This window comes from Peromyscus leucopus, chromosome 20, assembly GCF_004664715.2.
Source record: "Peromyscus leucopus breed LL Stock chromosome 20, UCI_PerLeu_2.1, whole genome shotgun sequence".
Classification (NCBI taxonomy): Eukaryota; Metazoa; Chordata; class Mammalia; order Rodentia; family Cricetidae; genus Peromyscus; species Peromyscus leucopus.
In genome coordinates, this window is record NC_051080.1 from 48,100,622 (window position 1) to 48,125,999 (window position 25,378).

Here is a 25,378-nt window from a genome sequence, read left to right on the forward strand (position 1 = left end):
ATTGGAGACAACTTAGATATCCCTCAAGAGAAGAACTGATAAAGAAAATATGATACATTTATACAATGGAATATTAATCTACTGCTAAAAAATTAAATCAGGAAATTCATAGGCAAATGGATGGAATTAGAAAATAAAGTCGTCCTGAGTGAGGTATCTCAGAAGAGAAATGTAGTGTGTATTCTCTTATATATAGATATTAGCTGTTAAGTCAATAATAACCAAGCTATAATCCATAGAACTAGAGGATAGGTACAGAAAAAGAACTAGAAGGCACAGATCTCATTAGGAAAGGAAAATAGTATAGGTATGAATGGACTGGGGGGAGGAGTTTCAAGGGGAAGGGGAGAGAAGAGGAATTGGAGGGATTACAAAGAGAAATAGCAAAAATTTGAGGGGTAGTGTAGAATCCTAACAGTGGAAGATTCCTAAATATATATACATATATGAAGGTTATCTAAGTGAAATTGCCAAACAGTTGGCGAGACAGCCCCAACTGGCCATCTCTTGTCACTAAATCAAGTTTCTGATACCAAGACTGGATTAAATCTAATTGAGTTGTTTTCCAAAGGTGTTCAATGGGAATCCCCAAACAACCCAGGCTGTTGGAAAGACCATAGGTTGTTCTCCACAAACTGATGACAAGTTCCCATTGCTGAAGGCAACATCTACACAACTCATTGAACATGTAGAAGTCTAGTTGGTAATGACAGAATCTTTTACCCTCAGTTCTAGTGCTTTTGGTACAGGAAGGTACTAGGCATGCCGCCAAAAGAGAAACATAAACACCAACCCAACCACAACTCTTATATCCACTATGGCATCCTGCTTACAAGATATGCTAATGCAATGGTGGTACAAAGCTTGTAGGAGTAACCATTATCTATATTCTTTAACTGAAGGTCCACTCCATGAAATAGAACCCAGCACTGCTTGGGTGACCATGGACCTGAGAGTAGATAGTCCAGGGGTCTAGGGTAAAACCAGTAATACTGCTGTTAAAAAAAAAGAACTAATGATAAAGTGACTTTAATGACATTCTGCTATACCCATAGACCAATGCCTTGCTCAGCCATCGTCAGAAAAGCTTACTCCTCCAGTAGATGAGTACAACTACAGGGAACAGTTAGGCACCTAGTCCTGAAAGGAAAGTCTCTATCAAATCTTTCCGCTCCAGTCTCAGGGAATTTTGAAGAAAAGGAGGGGGAAAGAATGTAAGAGCCAGAGGGTATAGAGGACACCAAGAAAACAAGACCCTGTAAATCAACATGATCAACTAATATACGAACTCACAGAGACTAAGGCAGCCCACACTGGGTCTTCATGGTATATACCAGGTCCTTTGTACTTATAGCTTCAAAGTTGTGTTTTCATGGGATTCCTGGGTGTTCAAATGAGTGAGCCTTTGTTTCTTGTGCCTTCCATTGGGCTCTTTTCCTTCTGTTTGTTTTGTCTGAGTCCAGTGTCTTAGTTTTTGTTTTATCTCACTGTATTTTTTTTTAAATAAAAGAATGTAAGATCTCAGAATGGAGTAGAGTGTTATGAAGTGTTTTCTGAACACAACATGACTATCGCATACATGAACTCATAGCAGGCATGGTTTCCTGCACAAGACCTATATAAGACCAAGTCAACCAAAATCCCTGTATACATTAGATGATGTATAGTATTCACCACACACTGAGGGGCTATTGGCAGTAGACAAATACTAGAAATGGGAAAGTTATTCTTCATTGATGATGTGTCCTCTGGTAGATTTCCCCAAACTCCAAGCAGATGGCTCCATATCCATGTGTATATAGGCATCACTAACGAGACTTAGTGGGTTACCAGATAGATGATAGATGATAGAATAGATGATAGATAGATAGATAGATGATTGATAGATAGATAGATAGATAGATAGATAGATAGATAGATAGATAGATAAAGTAAGGTTTGAAGGCAGCATGTTGGGGGCTATTGTGGATTTATACAGGGAAATGAAGGGAGGGTATGATTGTATTTCATGTATACTTGCATGAAATTCCCCAAAATTAAAAATATCATTTAAAAGAAAGAAAGAAGAAAGTAAATGAACTTTAGGTAAAGAATATAATGACAGACAAAATCATATTCCAAAAATCTTAATAATTAATTTAATGTCTAGCATAAATACATGATGGCATTCTAAGTATGAAAATGATTAAATAAAAAACAAGGATGTATGCTGTTTCATAAATACTAGAAGGTTAATCAGATCAATTAACATAAAACACTACTGACAATGCAGTATAAATATATCAAAATATTTGTGACCCTCATGAAATAGTGTCATTTTCTATATTGTTGTTCTAATTGCTGATGTGATTAAGGAATATATATATATATATATATATATATATATATATATATATAATGTTATTATTATATATATATCCTTTGTAATTAACTACTTGCTTTTTAAGTAACTACTCCTTTACTCTTCTGGTTCATAAACTTTACATATATTTAGAAGTATTTTTTTTAAACAAAACATTGTCCCTCTTTCTAAACTCATCTAAAGCTCATTTTCTTGACATTGGCTTTTCTTTAAATATTGTCTATATGATTTGCATATAATTTGATATTTTAAGCTGTGACATCTTTATGAATTTCAATCTATGGATCAAGTTTTTACCTTTCTACTTATTTAAGCTGTTTCTAACCCAACAATATGATATATTAGTACCAATTTCATTTAATGTATTTTGATGTTTATCCTTACTTATATTACAAGATATTTTATTGATGTGTTTTTTCACTGTAAATTCTAACTGGTTCTTGTTATTGGATAGAAAACTATGCCTATGCAGGAATAATTTCATTATTTCACCATTAATTTATGTATTATCTTATCTAATTCTCAAAACAATATAATTAAGCATGTGTTTTAATTTTCACCATTTTATATGATAAATTTCAGTCACATTAAAAAAAACAAATGCATATTAATATAATGACCATTTATCCAACACCAGCCAATGAAACAATACCTCACATTGCGAATCTGTGTCTTGGTATCTTTTGTCTAGCTAAGTACAGTTAACTACTCTTTTGAATTTGTTCAACCCATGCAAATTTATACATATTGACAACATGAAAATAGAACCATAAAAATATAAAAGTTTGCTCCTCATCTTTAAGTGAATGTGAAAATTCCACCACACTGTGTGTAGTCATGGCACACATACCAAACACTGAGGTTTGTTTCTTTTGCATATTACCTGCTAACTCCATGTGCTACTTTGCTTCTTGATTTACCATGTGTTTGTTAATTCTTTTTGTTGATCTTTGTTTAAAAAGCCAAGTAAAGAGACTATCTTGAAAATAGAAAGAGAATATGATATACTACAATAACAAAAAATCAATGTAAGTGATATGGACTCTTCCTTAAATATGTGAGAGATCCAAAGACCATTAACATTAAAAATGTTAAATACACAGAAAGTGTTTGATTACAATCATTTACCTAGTAAATACTGTTTTCTTCCTAAAAGAAGAAATGAAAACATTTTAAAATAAAACAAACCCCACAAAAGTTTGTATCTAGTCTACCTGCACTCTAAGGAATGGGTGTTGTTCAGTCTAAATAGACTTGTCTAAGGAGAAAATTTGATGTGGGTGAAGAATGAAGAGCAACAAAAATGATAACTGTCTGAAAAAATGCACAAGACACTTATCTTTCATTTAATTTATGTGGAAATACATTATACTGCTTAAAATCAAGTATAGAATACCAGGGATTTGATGTATGTATATATATTTTAAATACAGCAATTTTAACATAATGATGTTGTCTTGGTCAGTATTCTATTGCTGTGAAGAGACACCATGACCATGGCAATAAAACAAACCAATAAATAAATAAATAAAAACATTTAATTGGGGTTTGCTTACAGTGCCAGTAGTTTAGTTCATTTTCATCATGGTGGGACATAGCACCATGCAGACAGACATGGTGCTGGAGAAGTAGCTGAGTGTTCTACTTCTACATCTAGATCCATAGGCAGCAGGAAGTGAGAGAGTCACTGGGCCTGACTTGGGCTTTTGAAACCTCATACCCCAGCCCCAGTGCACACTCCCTCCAACAAGGCCATACTTCCCAAGTAGTGCCCCTCCCTGATGACTAAGCATTCAAACGTATGAGCCTATGGGGGACATTCTTATTCAAACCACCACAGATGTTAAATTTATAACACAAATGATGTGAGTATTTAATAGGCTTATGAAAATCCAAGATTTCTGAACTGTATATGAACTATCACAAATAAAACTCTAGAGAGAATGGAATGTAACCTATGTTTTATAGTCAACACAAAATACTTGGCAAAAATTATAATAAAACTCTCTTAGTTTCTTTTTCTGTTGCAGTGATAAAATACTCTGACAAAAACAATTTAAGGGAGAAGGGTTCTTTTGGCTTACAGTTCAAGGTGCATCATGGTGGAGAAGTCAAGGCAACAAGAGCTAGAAGCAGTTGTTCATATTGTGTCTAGAGCAATGAATACATGCATCTGCTCAATTGTCTTTCTCCATTTATATAGTACAAGATCCCAGTTAGGGAGTCATGCCATCTACAGCAAGCAGGTCTTCCCACTTCAACTAAGTTCAAGGTAACTCCCAGTAGGCATGCACAGAGGCACTCTCTCAAGTGATTGTAGACTCTTTCAAGTTGCTGGTCAATATAGCATGAATTCTAATTGATTTAAATCAAAACCCAGAGTCAGGTATCATGGTAAATTCTGAAAGATCAGAGAAGTAAAGGAGCCAGCCACTAGAGAGACTTCTTACCTCTGCCAAATCCTCACTTCTTCTCTCCATCTAGCCATATTATATCCTGTTTCCTCCTCCCAAGTACTGAGATCAAAGGCATGAGATCCCAAGTGCTGGGATTAAAGGTGTGTGCTACCACTGCCTGACCTCCAGTTCTGCAGTCTGATCTCCAGGCAAGCTTTATTTGTTAGATCACAAACAAATATTACCACATTTCTCCTTTCTTTGTCTAAAATAAAAAAGTGCATTGTAACTAATATAAGAAAAACTATATACAATAAGTATAATAACTACATGCAATATATACAGGCAATAAATATATCAACAATGTCTAGTGCATAAACATTATACAAATTCAAAGAAAATACTCCATATCTATCCTCTTTTGGTGAGTCCAAAAGGTTGTACCTAATTCACTTTCTATTCTAACTTGCATTACCAAAATTATCTTTTAACATCTCTCAACCTTACACTTTACACCTCTTTAGTGAATTTCTTTTCTGAATCTGTTAGTTAACAGTAACTATAAAGTCTTCAGCTCCATCAGAGACCCAAGAAGTGAATAATATTATGTGAATAAACAGGAAGCACAAGCAAGTAAATTCAAAAAATGTGAGAAATGACAGAAGCAACTGGCTGTCTGGACTGTCACCCAAGATTTCTCTGCAATGTTGGGACATCTGTCTTCAGCCTACAGGCCTAGCATATCTGACAGACTTTTCTGTGAAGCCTGTAGTCAGACTTTTCTGTGGAGTGGAATATTCTGTCCTGCTTGTCTAATTTGGACAGCATACTGTCAGCAATTGAGGCAAGGGCAATTTCTTGCACAGTAGCTAACTTTTGCCACCAAGGTGGAAGTAAACTCCATGTTCAGTTTCTTCAATGCCCATCATCTCTTCTGAAGTAGATTGGTGCTGCCAGGAGTAGACACTTCTCATTGTCTTAAAAGAAAAGAACCTATGTTATTAAAACATCTTAATGCCATATTCAGTAGTTCCCTGAAGCATTTGAAGACCACTTGTCTATCCAAAATATATTTCTGTTCTACCTTGAGAACATACCTAACATGACTACAAGTTTGATTGTAATAGGTCACCAATTACTAACCTGCATCTCCTTGTTATCCTAAGTGGTTGGTAATAATAACTTTCAAGGAAGGGCTAAAAATTTTCATTATGTTGGTAAATGAGTTGTATAGGTATAATACTTTGAACAAGAGTAGAAATGTATATACAGTATGTTCTAAAAAATTATCTCAAATTTGTATCAATATACAAAGATCCACATTAGTGTAAAACATTTAAAACAAGTAGTTGCTTTTTAAAAGTAGATTCTGTAATCTACCCTTTATCCTATCATTTTTATATCCTTTTTTTCTTTTCAAAATAAGAACTCTGAATCTAATGTCATTTGTTCCTCTTTTTTTTTAAACCATTACCAATAACAACTTGTAACCAACCATCCTAAACATGACAAATATGCATAACCGATTGAACAACCAAAAACCACCCACCCTACCTCTTGGAAATGTTGGTGTCCTGTTCTTAAAATTAATTCCTGCTGTCTGAGAGCAACAGCATCTTTAAGGAATCCTAAAAAGAAAAATTTGGGTTAACTGTCAAGTCCTGGGAGAGGTAGCTGTATTATTTTTGTCCAGTCTCTGTGTAATGGAAAAATGTAGGGCTTGTCTCAAGTACTGGCTAGAGTAGTCTGTGAGGCTGGATCATCTCAGCCAGCCACCTCGAAATTGTTCTGAGCAGTTTGTAGTGCAAATTTGATCTCGAATGGTGTTTTTTCAACTTAGAGGTGTTATCACAGTCCTGGTGGAATCATCATTGTGGGCCACATCATCCTTTTGGAGACTTCAAAGGTCACTGTTAGGCATGGTCATGGTTCACTGTTGAAAACTTAATCATTTTAAATGTCATATGTAGCAGATCTCAAAGAGGTTAAAGGATTAATATTTGTTATATACATACAGAGTACAAAAACTTAATTCCTAGTTACCCGATAGAGACTCAAATCCCAAATCATGTACAGGAAGCTAGATGAAGCCTTTTTCTAAAATTACTTTGTACTCTATATGACCATTAATATTATGACAAAAAGTTAAATATGTATTTGGTTTTTCTCCAGAAGAGTCCCTAAATTTGTTTTTTCTCCTGTCCCATATCAGGTGGCCCTTTCTAACATAAGACAGAGATTTTGAATTTTCCTTTTAACAAGAATGCTTGGGTTTAGAGACAGAGAGAGACATATTCCAACTTCAAAGCCAGCTTTATTTTTTAATTGAACTTTAACTACAAAAAGACAATTTGCATAATATGTCTGTAGAAAACAGCAAAAACAAACATTTAGGAAGAATTATAAAATTTTATCCTGTTGGAGATGTGATATACCAATAGGCCAATTTATTCTTTTTCTTGGGACATTTTTTTCTGGATGATTTGTCCTTTTTCTTTACATGTCTCATTTGTCCAGAGGTCATCAGATTCCATGCCCCAAGCCTAATTATTTGGAGGTTCCCTTATGGAAAGTTGTATCTGATCAAACTAACAAAAACCATTTGTTAGTTGTATAAGTTAGTTTAAATTGAATGGTCATGCTGATTGATGAACTATCACCTCTTATAATTAAGAGGTCTCTCTTGTTCAAATCTAATCTTTATCAATGTTGATGGTATCCATAGCTTTTCTTTTTCTCTTGGAAATAAAAGCAAAACCACTTCTCCATGTAACACATATCCTGGTTTCCATTCTGAAGTCAGCACATCTTTAAAGGATGCAGGCTGATTTAATTCCATAGTTTTTTCTATTATGCAATGTCTCTCCACAGCTGTTGTTCCTTTCTCATTAGCATTTAGAAAATTCAAAGTTAATAAAGCAGTATGCAGTCTCTCTCTGGGGGTCTTTGTTACCCCTTTCTGTTTATTTAGAAAATTCTATAGAGTTCAATTTGATTTTTCTATAACTGCTTGCCCTGTAGGATTGTGTAATATGCTTTATATTTTAATAAGCAAAATCTTTCATTTTACTAGAGACATATGCTAGAGCATTGTCAGTCTTAATTTGTACAAGTATACTCATAATGACCATAACTTCTAGCAAATGTGTGATTACAGAATCAGCCTTTTCAGAACTCAAAGCAATTGCCCATTGAAATTCTGAATAGATATCAATGGTGGGGTGTACATATTTCAATTTTCCAAATTCTACAAAATGAAATACATCCATCTGCTAGATTCCATCCCTTTGAGTACCTTTTGGGTTACTTCCTGAAGGTAGTGGAGTCTGGTTATATAAAAAACCAGTAGGACATTTCCTTATAAATTCCTTGGCTTATTTCCAAGTGATGGAAAAATCTTTGTTCACACCCTTGATACTGACATGGTGTTTTTTTTTTTTTTTTTTTTTTTTTTTTACGAAACTCTGAGGCCTCCAGCACATTTCCTATCAATAGTTGATCAATTTCTTCATGACTTTGTGCTACAAGGCCTTGCAGACCCATATGGGACCAAATATGTGTTATATATAAGGGATGATTCCTACTCCTGATTATTTCTTTTAACTGAATAAATAACAAAGTTAACTCTGACTCATCAGGAATAAATTCAGCAGTTTCGATGTGTAAAACAATTTTTTTCTGCACACTGAGAGTCGGTAACTATGTTAAGAGGTTGTGTAAAATCTATTAATACCACCAGAATAGCATATAATTCTGACTTTTAGACACAATCATAAGGACTTTGAGCCACTTTAGTTATTTTTCCTAATTTATACCTGCCTTTCCTGATTTGTTTGCATCGTTATAAAATGTAGGTCTCCAGAAATTAGTGTTCCCTGTACAATATGAGGAAGAATCCAATTAGTTCTCTTATTTATAAATTGAATTCTTTTGCTTTCAGGATATTTGTTGTTAATCTCTCCAAAAAATTACTCCAAGCTCTTTGACAAAATTCACCTTATGGCCATAATTTTCAATTTAATCATTAGTAAAAGGTACTAAATTTCTGCTGGTTCTATTCTTGCTAATTGATGAAGTCTCAATTTTCCTTTTAGTGTCTACTCAAAGACCTTTTCCACGTAAGTTTTGAATTTTTTACTCTGTTTATGTGTTTAAAAAGATCAATTCTAAGATAACATCTTCCCTCTGCTATAACAGGAATCTTAAAAGGTCTTATTAATTGAAAACCTGGAGACAGATATTGGAGTGAAACCTAAAAGATCAGAGAAACAGAATGCACCACAGCCAACCTCTCCTTGCCAACTTTTCAGCTGATCCTATTTTCTCAGACTGGGAGCCTCTGAGTCCTCACTCAAAAGTGTCTCTGCTGAACTGCTGCCAAAAAGCTTCTAGTTCATGGTCCTCATGCCTTATATATCTTTCTGCTTCCTGCCATCACTTCCTGGGATTAAATGCCTGTGTCCCTCCCAAGCAAAGACATGAGGTCTCAAGTCCTGGGATTAAAGCTATATGCCACCACTGCCTGGCTCTGTTTCTAGTATGGCCTTGAACTCATAGAGATCCAGAAGAATCTCTGTCTCCCAAGTAAAAAGGACTAAGGGTGTGTGCCACCACTGCCTGGATTCTATGTCTAATATAGTGGCTGGCTCTATCCTCTGATCCCCAGATAAGTTTTATTTGTTAGAGCACAAACAAAATATTCCTGTGAGAGAATGCATAGAGGGTAAACAAAACTAGAATGCAATCAAGCTCGGGATCCAAACAGTCCACATGTGCATCCTGTAAATTCTATCCCACCAAAGCCAAATATCTCTCAGCTTCAGTTGATAATTCTCTTGGACTATTCCAGTACTTGTCACCTTTTAAGATCTGAAACAAATTACTCAGTTCATCAATTTTTACCCCAATAATGGGCAATGGATTAGAAATGTTTCCTAGCAATCTTTGAAAGCCATTCAGAGTCTGCAGCTTCTCTCTCCTAATTTGCACCTTTTGGGGTCCAGTTTTTTGTAGACATATTTTATATTCTAAATAATTAGTAGAATTTTCTCTTTATATTTTAAGGAGCCATTTATAATCCTAAACAAGGTGAAATTTTCTTTACTTCTTCAAACATTCTTTCTAAAGTATCTATATTTGAATAAGCTAGTAAGATATTGTCCATGCAGCAATAAACTATAGATTGAGGAAATTGCTTATGTATCATTTACAATGGCTGTCATGCAAAATATTGACACAGGGTGGGATTATTTGACATTCCCTATGGGAGAACCTTCCATTGACATCTCTTAACAGGCTGAGAATTCTCATAAGAAGGCACCATGAAGGCAAACTTTTTTCTATCTTTTTCTTGTAAAAGTATAGTGAAGAAAGTCTTTTAAATTGATAACTGTAAGAGGCCATACTTTAGGTAACATAGAAGACAAAGGAACTCCAGGCTGTAGAGAGGTCATTGGATGAATCATCTTATTAACAGCTCTTAGATCGGTTACCATTCTCCATTTTTCAGATTTTCCTTTAAAAACAAATGCAGGAGAATTTCAAGGGCTGATTTATTCTTTAATATGCTGAATATTTAGCTGCCCCTGTACCAGTTGTTTAAGGTCTACAGTGTCTCTGATTTTAAAGGCCATTCCTCAACCCATACATGTTTGTCTATCAATCATTTTAAAGTTTAGGGCAATTGATGCCTTTGAAATATTAACAACTGTTGTGCTTTGTTCTTGTACAACCTGAATGTTCAGTGACTAGTCTTTATAATAACTTCTAATATTTTTCCCAGAAACATAGGTTTGTTTATGGTTTGCTTATGAGATTGGAGGAATGTTAATCTGGGTATTCCATTGCTGTAACAAATCACATTCCCATAAATTCATTGCTATGTTAGCCACATATGGCTTTAATTTTCCCCTCTTTCCTTCTGGCCTTATACATTTGATTCATCTCATGCTCTGTTTTACTTGAGATAACATTCCAGTCCCTAAAAGCTGAACATTTATCTCCCAAAGAGGCCAATTTGGATGTCAAGATTTTGGTACAATTATTGTTACATCCACACCTTTGTCTATGAGCCCTTCAATGATGATGTCATTTATTTGTATTTTTAATGTTGGTCTTTGTTCATTTATAAAAGTTTGCCAAAATATTTTCATTATGGTTTCTCCTGACTTTTTTGTTCTCTCTTCTACAACTGTTCTATCATCCACAGCAGTATGGTTTCTTACAATAGGCATTAGGTTCTTTAATTGCTCTGGGAAGGAGTTTCCTCCAGGATGACAGGAAACAACAGAACCAAATTTGACATGGGGGACTGCAAGAGGCCCCTCAAGCATTTCCTGATGGCAAAGAATTAACTTGACTATCCCATGTTGATCTACATTCATTAGTCTAATGCCTGCCTTTGCCACACCTTCTGCATAATCCAAAAGGGAGGGGCATTCTGTTGTGATTATTCTTAGAAAAAACATTGTTTCTAGGAACACCCTATTTACAATCACTTTTTAGGTGACTTTGTTTACTGTGATTATTTTGATTTTATCTAAGTATCATCATGGTTATTAGATTCAATATTGATTACATCTTGGATCCATTTCTCCAAGGGTACTGATCTTGCCGTTAATGGCCTAATTACCATTTTGGATTATATATTAGCATTTTCAAATGCCAGAGATTCATTTTTTCTTCTGAATTTGGTATCATAATATTTATTGCTGAAGTCAATCTTTGTAAGAAATCAGTGAATGTTTCTTTTTGATCTTGTATAACTTTAATAAATAACTCAATTTTCTTTCCTATTTCTTCAATTCTATCACAAGCATTCAAGGCTGCTGAATGGCATAAAGCCAGGGTGGGGTCATCATACAGAGATTGCCTTTATACATTAGCATAATCTCCCTCTCTAAGAAGTTGGTCTTGGGAGATTTTGTACCTCTAGCCCTCCTTCATTGTTCAATTTTAGTCTCATCTTTTCTCCAAGTCCCCCATTGTAATTGAGGACAAGTCTCTAAGACTGCTATAACAAAATCTTTCCAGTCTTGAGGGATAATTCTATTACAAGTTGACCATGAGTTTAACATCTGATTCACAAAAGGTGAATCCATGCCATAAAAGACTAAAGCTTCCTTGAATCTCCTTAAATCTAACATTTCGACAGGATTCCATTCAGGTCTTCTTATACAGCCTTGGGGATAGCTATTATTTGGCAATTCCTGTAAGGTTACTGGATAAATTAAGGTTGGCTGTTTGAAAACCTTAAGATATTCCTCTCTAACTTTATAGTGCAATTCTGAGATTGGTCCCCCTTTAAATTCCTCTGTCTGTGTCTGAGTATCTCTATGATTTGTTTTGACAAGTTTTTCTAAAAGTTTTTCTAAAACTTTTTTAATGATAAAACAAAGATGACCAACAGATAATATTTTATAATTGATATTATATAAATCCCATCTAAATTAATTATCCTCTCATTTAATTGCTCCATTTTCAAACTGTCCATAGAATTATCATACAGAGACCTAACTCCCTCCACTGAAATAGTGTTTCCCATTTTTTAATGTAGGGGGAAAACCCCTCTCTTTTAACTAATTCCTCCCTTTAAGAAATCTGCTGAAGATGATGATGAAGATGTGAGACAGACTGTAGAAGAGTAGAAGTCTGGGTGGGTGTCAGCAGCCTAAGGAGGGTGCGGCAGGGAAAGTCCACAACTCATTGGGAGAAGAAATCTGCTGTCTGAGAAACACACACAAGAGATTGTGGGTAAAAAAGAAACCACATGTGGTGGGAGCTGTCTAAAGGCAGAGCTGGCTGGTGGTGAGGGGCCAACTCCAGCAGTGTGTTGAGACCACACACCTGGCAAGTTTGTTGCAGAGAGGCTGCAACAGAAACTTAGCCAGTGGAGCAATGACTCGAGCTGTGAATAGCTCTAGCCTGTGCTAGTGGCTGCAAAGTCACAGGCAGGAGGCTTTTTTTTTAAATTTGTGCTATAAAAGTTGGTTGCCAGATGTAGAATGAATTCTAATTGGTCTTAACGAAACCTGGAGTCAGATATTGGAGTAAATGCAAAAAGATCAAAGATGTAAAGGAGTCAGCCACTAGAGAGACTTCTCACCTCTGCTGAATCCTCAGACTGAAAGGTGCCCAGAGATCCTGTCTCCACCCCACCTTACCAGTTTTTCCTTTTGCTTAGCCATAGCACTTCCTGTTTCCTCATCCCAAGTACTGGGATCAAAGACATGAGATTCCAAGTGCTGAGATTAAAGGTGTGTGCCACCACTGCTTGGCCTCTAGTGGGTAGCTCTGCACTCTGATCTCCAGGCAAGCTTTATTTGTTAGATCACAAACAAAATATCACCACAAGTCAACACTACCTATTGAAAACACCAATAAATGAATCAAAATAGAATTCTCAAATATGGTCTAAAAATATAAAAAGAAACAAAAATGAATAGCAGTAAAAAAGAAAAAGACATACAGTAAAATAATTGTCCTAAACCCAGCAACATTATAATTAATCATTGTAATACACTTTAATGCAGTAAACTCTTCACTAAGAAGTGGAAATTTTTATGATGAAAAAAAGCACAACCTCTCTGTATGCTATCTATGTGTGACAGACACACCTTAAATATTTAGGCACAGATAGATTGAAAATAAAAAGTGGGATAAAGGTTGGCTACACTAAGTAAACACAGAAAGTAGTGAGAGTTACCAAACAAAGAAATGACACACCACATCACAAGGCTATACACACTGTGTAAACAAATAATGTGGGATTCAGAGTGGGCAGAGGTTTTCACTCTGAATTGGTTGGGCTGGATGGACTTCACTGTGAAGGTGACATTTGGTTAACTTGGCAAGGCTAGGATGATACAACCATAATGCATTTTATAACTGAGACTGCTGACAATGTTAATGCTAACGACAGAGATGATGAGACCAACTCCTGTGTAGTTTCCCAGTAGTAGACAACTAGCCCTGTTCTTCAAAGGATTCATCCTCATCTTTCTGTCATTCACATGTTGGTCACTCTTTGTTACAGAAGCGTATAGGGAAGAAACTGAGTCTATCATCTCAAGTTGTGGGAGAGTGGGAATGTTTCTCACTTTGAGACAGTATTAGGAGTGTTGAGGAGATGTCTTGATGGGTAAGTGCTTGTGTAGAAGGATCTCAATTCAGAAATCCAGAATCCACATAAAAGTCAGGTAGATGTGTTGGCATACCTCTGCCACCTAAGTGCAGGGGGAACAGAAACAAGATTCCTGGAGTTCACTGGACATACAACCTAGTGTGAGCTCCAGGTTCAATGAGACACCTTCTATAGAAAAATAAATAAAATAACTAAAATAATCATTTAATTAAATGAGTGAGTGAGTAGAGAGCAATAGGAAAAAACACTCCAAGTTCACCTCTGGCCTACAAACAGACAGAGACAGTTACATATATTGTGTATCATCCTCATTTACACACACACACACACACACACAAATACAATACTCCAAGATGACAAAGCCATTTGTCAAATGTATTGATTTGGATAAGTCAAGTTAAATGGATTCTGTTACATTTAAAAAGAAAAAGTATTACCAGAATTTTTCTCCTAGTCTAGAACCCATACTATACATTGTGATCCTTGATAGGTTTTATGGTTACATTCATGAGTAAGAATAAAAGTTTAAAGCAAATGTGGACAAAACCAGAATGTTTTTATGGAGAAAATTAAAGATTGCTGGAAAAATATGTAATTGGATAACTTATAAAATGTAGTCAGAATTTTCCCTATGTCCCTTCCATCCCACATCTGCATATAAAATAATCATTCAGATGTGTAGATTAATTATAGCTGCTTGGCCATAGCTCAGGCTTATTACTGACTAGCTCTTACATTTAAGCTACACCATAATTCTTATTTATGTTTAGCCACATGGCTTGGTATCTTTTCTCAGTTCTACCTTGTCATCTTGCTTCCTCGGTGTTTGGCTGGTGACTCCTGACTCAGCCCTTCTCTTCCCAGAATTCTCCTCATTTGCTCACCCAGCCTATACTTCCTGCCTGGCTACTGGCCAGCCAGCATTTTATTTATCAACCAATCAGAGCAACACATTTTCACAGCATACAAAATGACATCCCACAGCAATAAATATATGCTCAAGTTACATTAAGTGGATAAAGAATGGAGGCAAACATTTAAAAGAGTGACAGGAAAGCATGCTCAGCATGCAGGAAGGAACCCAGATGAGTCACATAACAGGTTTATAGTGTAAGAGAAGACTAGAAAGTTAAGATCTAGGACTTGAGGAGGGACTATATGAGCAAAGGGGCCAAGAACTTGATGGGGAAACCCACAGAGACAGCTGACCCGAGCTAGTTGAAGCTCACGGACTCTAGACTGAGAGCTGGGGAAACTGCATGGGACAGAACTAGGCCCTCCGAATGTAGATGGCAGTTGTGTGGCTTGGGAAGTATGTGGGGCCATTGGCAGTGAGACCAGAATTTATCTGTAGTTTGTGAAGTGGCTTTTGGAGCCCATTCCCTATAGATGGGGGAGGAGCTTGGTTCTGCCTCAACTTGGTCTGCCAGACTTTGTTGACTCCCTATGGGAGGTCTTACCCTCTCTGAGGAGTGGATGGAGGGTGGGTGGGGGAAAGGAGGGGGTGAGCTGGAGGAGGGGAGTGAAGGGGAACTATGGTTGGTATGTAAAATTGGAAAAAAAATACCTTTAAATTATAAAAATAAATGAAAGACCAGGACTTGGGTGCCAGTGTTCACACAGCTAAGGTGTTTGGTTGTGTAGATATAATGCTTTAAGAGTCGTTGGGATAAAATCAGATCTCCAGTTCAAATTAAGCTAGAATCACATGACTGATGAGTGTGTTAGAAAGGAGATATGGAAGCTAACCTGGACTCTTTGGTCCAGGTCTAAAGCAGACAAGCATCCCAAATTATGAGAATGTTTCTGACTGTGCAATAAGGTCCTAGGGTAAAATAGCCCCTTTTGGAAGCTAACCCAGATTCTTTGGTGCAGGTCTACGGTAGACAAGAGTCCTGAATTATCAGAAGCCAGCAGGATTTGCAAATTAGAAATTGTTCTCAGGTGGATTCCACATGAAATTATGAGGAAGGAGACGCAAAAACTACTATTCATAAATTAGAATTGCGTAGCATTGGGCAATGAGGTAGAGAGTATTACTGCTGGTCTAAATAAGAAGGGAAAAAGAGATTCGGGCTGGAGGAAGCACTAACAGGAATATGAGTTTCCGCTGTCCACACGTATGTAAGGTGATCACCAGATGCAGAGACTGTCAAATGTGTGAGAGAAAAGAAATAGAAGCATCAGAAAGAGGTCAGCAGGAGATGTGAATTGAAAATCCTTTCCTGGTGGGTCTTATTTGGAATGATGGAGGGGATAATTTCTATCCGAAGAGATCTAGGATATATATCCTATCCCATATCTTGTGATATAAAACATAAGAAGGAGGGTAACTAAGGACACAGAAACATGTAAGGGAGATGAAAAGCTAGTAGCCAAAAAAAAAAAAAAAAAAAGATTGATTCTGTGAGAAAATGAAATAATACCTTAGGACATATTCCTTAATAAACATAAAAAGAATAGAGATTCTAGGAATGGGAATAAGTAAAAATGGAAATTTAACAGGAAATAACAGAGGAATAGACAAAACTAAATATACTGCCAGAAATAACACAGCCATTTTGGAAAAAAAATCAAATTATAATTCTGCCTCATTGTTTATATAAAAGTTAAGTCCAGCTAGAAGGGAAAAATTAAATTTATAAAATGTATACTAAAATTAGCTACATAAGCAATTGATATGTTTTTATAATCTCAGGATAGAGATTATACCTTAAGTACATAAATGCAGTATCTTTAATACATACACAGAAAGATTGTACCTTTAACACAGAGCACCAAGATAGAAGAAAAAAGGTGAAGTGTATGAGAAAGCATGCCAGACATAAACAGTGTCAATCTAGAATAACAACATAAAGGAACATCACAGGAAAAATTGAGCAGATAGTGCCTCAAATATATGGCTATTGGGGAGCATGGGTACTAAAGGGGGGCGGACTGTTTACTACCTACTTATCTCTAGTTTTAGCTTTGGCATATTTTTAACTCTTCTTTTTACCTTTCATGTGTTATAGAAAATTCTATGGAAAAGTAGACAAAAAGCGATGTTAAACCAGGAGCAAAGAAGAGGGTACATTTCCTTCAGCGGTTTTGTCTTTTTGATGTCTGTACATCAATCCCACTCAGAATCTGGGAAGAAAAACAGACAACTGATCATCTGATAAGACTGCTCCTGGGAAAGAAGCAAGCTCACGGAAACCGGGAAGTTGGATGCACAGAGACGTCAGAGAGATCTAAGTGTGCAGTTTCCAATTCCTCTGTTTATAGGATAAAAGCTCTGTTAAAATCCACCAGTGCTTACCGTAGACATTATAGTCTTTCCTGTCTGAATTTTTCAGAAAAGTTATCTCTGGTATGTAGAGAAACTACTACATACTGAACTTGTTACTACTGGGGAAATTTTGGTGTTGATGTGTTTCAAACCTGGGTAATGTTTTGTATTAAATTTTCACCATGACCGCTAACTGTTTTGGACATGTGCAGTAGAAACTGGTCTGACATGGATTGTACTTCAGTCAGAAGAGGCTTGGCTATGATGCAGTGACAAATCCACTTCAGAATCTCTGTGTACTCATGAGAAACACCAGAAAGCTTTCCTAAAGCTATCTCTCAACTAGTGACTCAGGGTCCAAAGATGCTTTTATCTTTCAAGGACCAGATCATTCTCCACCCTTCCTCCAACTTCCAACTCCTCGTCAGTGAGGCTCAAAGGTATTCCACTCCAAAGGACCCATCCCTTTAATAAATACTTCTTTCTAAAACTAAAAAGAAAGACATGTACAATCAACACAGAAAGAATGCAAGGATAGAAGATTATGTGGTATTATTATGAGCCGGGTCTAAAAATATTTTTCATTATGTCTTCTCACGGGGCATTAATGCATGAGGTGGCCAATCCAACCTCAAGGGAGCACATGGTATGGAATTTTCTTATGTGACCAGGAAGAGGAAGTAGTCTGTAAGATGGGTAGTATGTTTCTAGCTACAATACAGCTAAGAGAGCTGGTCAACAACAGAGCTGTGTACTTCCAGTCATGTATCAAATAAAATCACACCTTCATCGAGGCAACAACTCAATCCATCTCTGTTCGATATGTGCATGTCATGATTCAGTGCTTGTCCTTTCCACTGGGTATCTTTGGCTTTTCATGGTCAGGTGTCTTGTAAACCACATTAACATGCTACTCATCTAATCAGGAAATAAGGAAGTCTGTATTAAATATTCTGAATTGAGGAGGGAAAAAATAAGAGCAATGATGTTTAGTGAAGATATTGCCTTATCCCTAACCTATGTAGAATGTAGTTCTTATCCTATAGTGTCTATCCTAAGACTACAGTTCTGATGCTTTTAGAAAAGCAACCCTCTTAAAGATAATAATTTCTATGTTAATTTATCTATAAATACATTAACTCCTGTAATCCCCAAGTAACTTAGTAAAATATGTTTAACATTACTTGTTAATACTTAATAAAATAATACAACTGTTCTATCCACATAAAAAGTATTTCCTTGTCCATTCCATGAGGTTGTAACCTACGGTCAGAACTGATCAAAACATAGTTTGGGAAGTAGTGATTACTCAAAGACAAGTCACGTTATTATTATAACTAATGTTAAGAATCTGTTATATCCAAGATGGGTGGGTGGTGGTGGTCTGTGCCTTTAATCCCAGCACTTGGGAGACAGATCTCTGTGAGTTCAAGGCCAGTCTGGTCTACAGAGCAAGGTCCAAGACAGGCACCAAAACTACACAGAGAAACCCTGCCTTGAAAAACCAAAAAAAAAAAAAAAAAAAAAAAAAAAAAAAAAAAATCTGTTATATCCAAGTAGACAGAAAGTATTTGTTGGGCAAAATCCCAATGAGTATGTAACATCTTAGAGTCAATTTACAAAGAGCTGCAGTGTGCTGGAGAGCAGGGGTCATGGCACTAGACTAGCAGAATTTGATCTTTGAATCTTCTGACCCACGAAAGCAGCTTCCCAACTCTGCTTTTATTTTCATCTCTCTCTGTCTCTCTCTGTCTCTCTCTGTCTCTCTCTCTCTCTCTCTCTCTCTCTCTCTCTCTCTCTCTCTCTCTCTCTCTCTCAGATTTTCTCCGTGTCTCTGTTTCTATCTTTCTTCATGTTTGTCTCCAGATTTCCCATTCTCAAAAGCACACCAGTCATATTAAAATACTGCCCAGCCTAATCACTTCATTTAATTTAGTTTTCTTTGTAAAGATTGTATTTCCCAATAACCTCATGTTTTGAAATATTGAAGATTAGGATTACAACCATGAACTTGTTAGAAGCACAATTCAATGCACAATCCTATTGCATAATGACTAAATTTTGTTAATGTAGTTTTCATTCAAGTTACATATTTCCATAATAGATAGTAGTTCTTATTAATACTTTCTGGAATAGGAATATTTGTATCAGAAATCAAACATGCATTGTTTATTTGGGGAGGCATAATTATGTCTATTGTATAGCACACTGTACTGCAGTGTGCTCAAGAATTTTTTTTTCCTTTTATGTCCTTGAGTTCAAGATACCATCTGTTTGGGGTGTAACACAGTAAATAATTGGATATGGAAGAACAAAGAATCAGGGGCACATAACATATCTTTATAAAAGTTGTCTCAAAAAAGGGGATACCCATGCTTTAACTAAGTGAAAACTGTTGTTTCATCCAAATCTTCTACTGGGAAATTGTTTCATTTTTTTTTAAACTTAGTCAGCTTAAATAAGCATTGAAATAATAAGAGCCAGGAAAAATCATTGAGGCATTCATTTAATTAAAATCAATATCTTCATCATTTTTGGTGTTTATTGATGTTTTGTTCTATTATTCACTTGAGTAGGTGAAACCTTCTTATAATTTACAAGGTGGTGAACTGGAAACCTGTTCTGTGGTGCACAGACATTATTTCAGGTTACAGATAATTTCAAACAAACATAGTCAGTTACTTTTATGGAAAGTATAAAAATAATATTGGTGAATAAAAGAAACAGGACTGTTTGGTTTTTCTTTTAACTGCACTGATTTTGTTTGTTCTGAGTAGAATGCCATCATCAAGGAAGATAGGGTTGACCTGAAGGCAGTCATCTAAAGAATAAAAAGTAACCTCCTCCAATTCAGAATGCTGCATGTCTCACCTCTTGATTATTTACTTGCCTAGGACTGCATTATTAAATAATATCATCTTACTTCTACCTATATCTTCTATTTCTATTGATGGCTCTTTCATGACAGAATAGTGGGTTATAGATATTCATAAAGAATAATTAATTTAGTAAACAAATGAATAAAAATCATAGACTGGGTATACATTGTAGCTCAATTAGCATTTTCTTGTCCTTTAAGATGAAAAATCCAAATTAATCATCATTTTCTTTTTCTGAACGCTTATCCATGTTTACATTTTAGTATATTATTAAAATATAAAGTCGTAATTTCAATTATTAGCGTTATGCCATAAATTATTGACCTTCACAAAGTTATCTGTTTTAATTTAAGTAAGTCTCTATTCTGTAGCATTTCAATCAAGGTAGGACAATAATGTTAGAGTGTAACCAGGTCTGTATTTTGGTTAGTTATCAAGTAACAATCCTAAAAAGACTGGCCAGGTACAGAGTCAATCTACAACATACATCTACTTAGGGATGATGGGAGAAGTTGATAATTTAACTAGAATGACACTTTTTGTATGAAAGTCTGGGTTTTGTTATATTTCATTAGTAAGGGGATTTTTGCTTCACCATTAAAATAATACGAAACTCTCCAAATCCCCATAATGATGTCATTTAGGTAATGTGTGTTTGTAGGGCAGGCTTTGATCAAAGAAGATGTGCAGAGAGAGTGGTTTTCCGCTTTAATTTCCTGCCATTCTGGGAAAGCAGGGCAGGACATGTGCCAGTGTGTCAGAGGAAAAGTAGACTTAAAAGTTAAGCAAATATAAATAGGTTTAGAATATGTACCCCAAACAAGATATTGTATTGGGTGTAGTATCTACTTAGGTCTTCAGTCATTCAAATGTGAGCATGTCACCAAGTGAGAAGTAAATGAGTTTTGTAGGTACACACACAGAGGTATATAGTCATGAACTAAGCTTCTTACTAAACCTGTATTTTGGAGCCTCTTGTCAGATATTATAATGAGCATATAACTAGATCATAAAAATCTAAAAGTGGTGCTCCATGGTATATTAACTACAAGCAGCATTTCCCACAACTGCCAAAAGCATGATCAATGGTCAAGGGGTGTGGTGTGTGTGTGTGTGTGTGTGTGTGTGTGTGTGTGTGTGTGTGTTTATTATCTAGACATCTGGGTGGAGAATGGTCAAGAAATCTTGTCTGTGACTGTTTGGTTTTCTCTGTATAGAGTCATTCAATATATAGACAAAAAAAGAGAATAAAGGAAATACTTTTCAACATCTGGCAGATTGTGAATATTATCAAGAGCGTTTTATAGATCTGTCAGGCGAGGAAGCACCACACAACCAAATATTTAGATAAAGTTGACCCTCCTTAGAAATTCACAGTTTAAAGTATAGTCCTTAAAAATACTATTTAGAGCTACAGATTCACCCATTCTAGAACTCAGAGCCATAGGACTCCCATATGAACAAGGCAAAGGGACCAGTGGAGTTCTCCAGGTAGAGGCATCCAAGCTAGAATTCGGGTTTCTGATCACATATCCAGACATTGTCAATTTGCTTAAGGTTTTGTAACTGCTCATTATTGTAGAAGTGTAAGTGATAAAAGGAAAACACCATTGACTTTCTACACAGCAGCACACGGACGGAGTTAATGCTTCTCCAGCGACAGTACACACTCAGGAAGTGCATGCTCTTCCTTATTCCAAACACGACAAAAATATTCTCTGCACAAATGTAAATCTGTTGGACCAAAGAAAGTACTAACTGGCAGAATCATTGGGGCCTTTATTTCCAGTGTGGTGCAGTTTCTGTCATCTCAGTTAGTGCCATTCAGGTATGGTCTTATGGGAAGGCCAGAACAGATACAGGAACTGGGCATCAGGTGTGGTAGTGGAGTGCTGAAGTGTTTTGCAGTTCTTGTAGCCATTGCTGCAGTGTGTCTCCTCACACAGACGCTAAGTCATCACGTGGTAAGGAGTGAGGCTGAGGTCCAAGCGGGGGAAACACATATGCTTTCTATCTTTCATTTTTATGAGCAGTTGGTTCTCTTTGAAAGCTACTGCAGCTAATAGAGAAGTTCATTTATGTATTTGTTCATTCATTCATTTATTGTCTCAAGTGTGTGGTATCTGTGATTGTGTACATGTGCGTTCACATGGGTGTGGGCACATGCGTATGGGGAGATACAGTTGTTACAGGTTGATATTGGTATCTTCCTTGATTGCTCTCTTTAAAGCAGGGTCTCTTTTTAAACCCAGAGTTTGTTTGCTAAGCTAGTCTAACTATGTAGCTTGCTCCAGACATCCCTGTCTGTGCTCATTAGTCCTGGGAATAAAGCTCAGCCACTGTGGCCCCCATCATTTATTTGGGTGCTAGGGATCTGCACTCAAGTCTTTAAACTTGCTTGCCTAGAAAACCCTTTATCCACTGAGCCATTTTCTCAGGCCTTCATGCAGAGAGGTTGTAACTTGTTTTGTCTATTGAGAGTAAAATTTGACTTAAAGCATTATTATGGGTATTAGCTAAAATCAATCAACACACAACCAGAAAGCGTTATCTCAGATAAATCCTTGTTGCTGTGATCAAATAACCCTCACAAAAGCACACATACACTATGAAACAAAGGCTGAGGGGCCCCCAACTGGATCAGGCCCTCTGAATAGGTGAGACAGTTGATTGGCTTGATCTGTTTGGGAGGCATCTAGGCAGTGGTACCAGGTCCTGGGCTCGCTGCATGAGATAGCTGTTTGAAACCTGGGACTTATACAGGGACACTTGGCTCAATCTGGGAGGAGGGGACTGGACCTGCCTGGACTGAGTCTATCAGGTCGATCTCAGTCCTTGGGGGTGGCCTTGATCTGGAGGTGGTGGCAATGGGGAGTGGGCTGGGGGGAAGGGGAGGGGGACAGGAAGGGGGAGAACAAGGGAATCTGTGACTGTTATGTAGAACTGAATAGTATTGTAAAATAAAATAAATAAAAGGAAAACAAACAAACAAACAAAAAAAGCAGATTCAGGGAGAAAGGGCTCACTTTGGCTCACAGTTCTAGTGTGCAGTCCCACTTAGTGGGAAGTCCCGTTGACAGAAGCTCAAGGCAGCTCACCACATTGCATCTGCAAACAAGAAGCAGAAATGATGAATGTTTGTGCTCAGCTAGCTTCTACCTTTTCAGTCATCCATTGCCTAAACCCTTGGAATTGTGCTGCCCTTGATCTTCTCACCACAATTCATATGCTCAAGATCATCCCTCACAACTATGCCCAGAGACTAACCTAAACTATTCTCTGCCATATTGTGCCAGATTCTTGACAACTAGACAACCAATATTAACCATCACAAGGGTAAAACTAGCAAGAAAAAAGAAGTAAGTATAAATGTTTTACCTAAAGATATTCTGAATTTTATGTTCTTAATGTTGTGTTGCCGTGTTGGTCGTGAGGGTCGTTTGGTGAAGATATGCATGGATGCTCAGTAACTATATTTTCGCATCTCTATGTAGACTTTCTGAAGTCAGATTACACTTTGCATTAGCCATTGTGACAAAGGCCTGAGGAAAATAAACTGGAAAGGACAGGTTTATTGTGGCTCATGGTTCCAGGCCACAGTCACTCATTTTTAACATCGTAGCAGAAAGTGTATAGCTCATGGTGGAAGGAAGGCGATATCTAATGGAATTCTGGATGGAGGAAGAGAGATTGGGAATGGGGAGAAGAAGAAGGAGGAGGAGGAGAAGAAAAAATAAACAAGAGGAGGAAGAAGAGAAGAAGAAAAAGAAGGGAGAAAGATAGAATGCAGTATTCTTATGAGCATAGCTCTAAACATCAACTTACTTCAACTAAGTCCCACTTCCTGTCGCTTCCCAATATACATCAGAATGTGAACTCTTCACTGGGTTAATAGGATGATGAGGTCATAGCCTCATACTCTAATCATTTCCCAGAGCCCAGTAGCTGGCAACTAAGTCTTGTATAGCAAATGTAAAGGTTTGTTTTCATGGAGTATGGCTTTATTTTAATTATATACAAATGACTTTAGCAGGTACATTAACATCGAGGCCTTCATAGTCCTCACTAACCTCTGAATCAGAATTGGATGCTTAATGTTATGCTATGATTTCAGAGAGCCTCATTGTCTGCAATCCACAGACTAGGTACTCTTTTTCTCCAGGGGGGGAAAAACTATTGCTGTTCAAATTATTTGTATATATCTTACTGGGAAATTCACAGCCTGTAGAAAGAAGACAAAACACATGGAAGTATTAACAGATAAGAGTATATATAGTCTTGCAAAAGCCAGGGTTTTGAAGATAAGCAAACACCTTGTTTGGAAGGTAAGATTTTTTGGTATGTACATATCAGAAATCCAAATATAGTGTCTTGATGAGCAAAACAGGTATAATAACATCCTCTATCCCTACATACTGAGTAGCAATTCTAGAATAAATTCAAAGCCAAAGTGTGGATAACTAAAGTATTTTAAGAGTTTCTCTTTTCAACTACTGTCCAAAGTATGTGGATTTTGTTTTTATGGCTGCCAGATGACTTCAAAAAATATCTGAGGACAGCAGGAATCGAAAGCCTATGAGGTCTCAGCCCTACACAAAAACCAATATGCAACTAAGGGATGCTGAGAGTGGGAAATGTAGTTTTCCCAGGAAAGAACACACAGATTGATTATCTAATACCAAATGATCAACACTGAAAACAGGCATAGGAGTAATATTATAAAGACTTAGCAGGCTGTATTTACATATTTACAAATGTATGGGATCATATATAATATATAGGATATATATATATATATTTTAAAGATTTACTTATTTATTATGTATACAGAAGAGGGTACCAGATCTCATTACAGATGGTTGTGAGCCACCATGTGGTTGCTGGGAATTGAACTCGGGACCTCTGGAAGAGCAGTTGGTGCTCTTAACCTCTGAGCCATCTCTCCAGCCCTATATAGGATATATTATTTGTGCATAATTAATATGTATATAAATAAAAATATGTATGTAACATTAATAATATAATATTAATAACATAATGTATAAATATGTATTATATAGATATATGATACATATATTAGTAATAATATACATATAAATTATGCATTAATATACTACATGTGTGATTAATATACATGTATATGATATAGATCATGTATATGCAGTTGTTTTTATATAACAACAATTAATGAGAAGCCATGAACTTGAAAGTGATCAAGGAGGAGTATATAGGAGGTGTTGGAGGGAGGAAAGGGAGGGGGGAAATGACATAATTACAATTTCATAAAATAATAAAATCATCATATTAGAATGATGATATAATAATAAG

General features: G+C 36.3%; 1 long non-coding RNA gene across 2 annotated transcripts in view; it reads right to left on the reverse strand.

The window, feature by feature from the left end:
* The window catches only part of LOC119086389, a 70,346-nt gene that overhangs the window by 36,874 nt on the left and 8,094 nt on the right, over positions 1 to 25,378 (reverse strand). For both annotated transcript variants that reach the window (XR_005089673.1, XR_005089674.1), the window contains exon 3: positions 23,077 to 23,158. This is a non-coding gene — a long non-coding RNA (uncharacterized LOC119086389). The remainder of the gene's footprint in view (positions 1 to 23,076; positions 23,159 to 25,378) is intronic.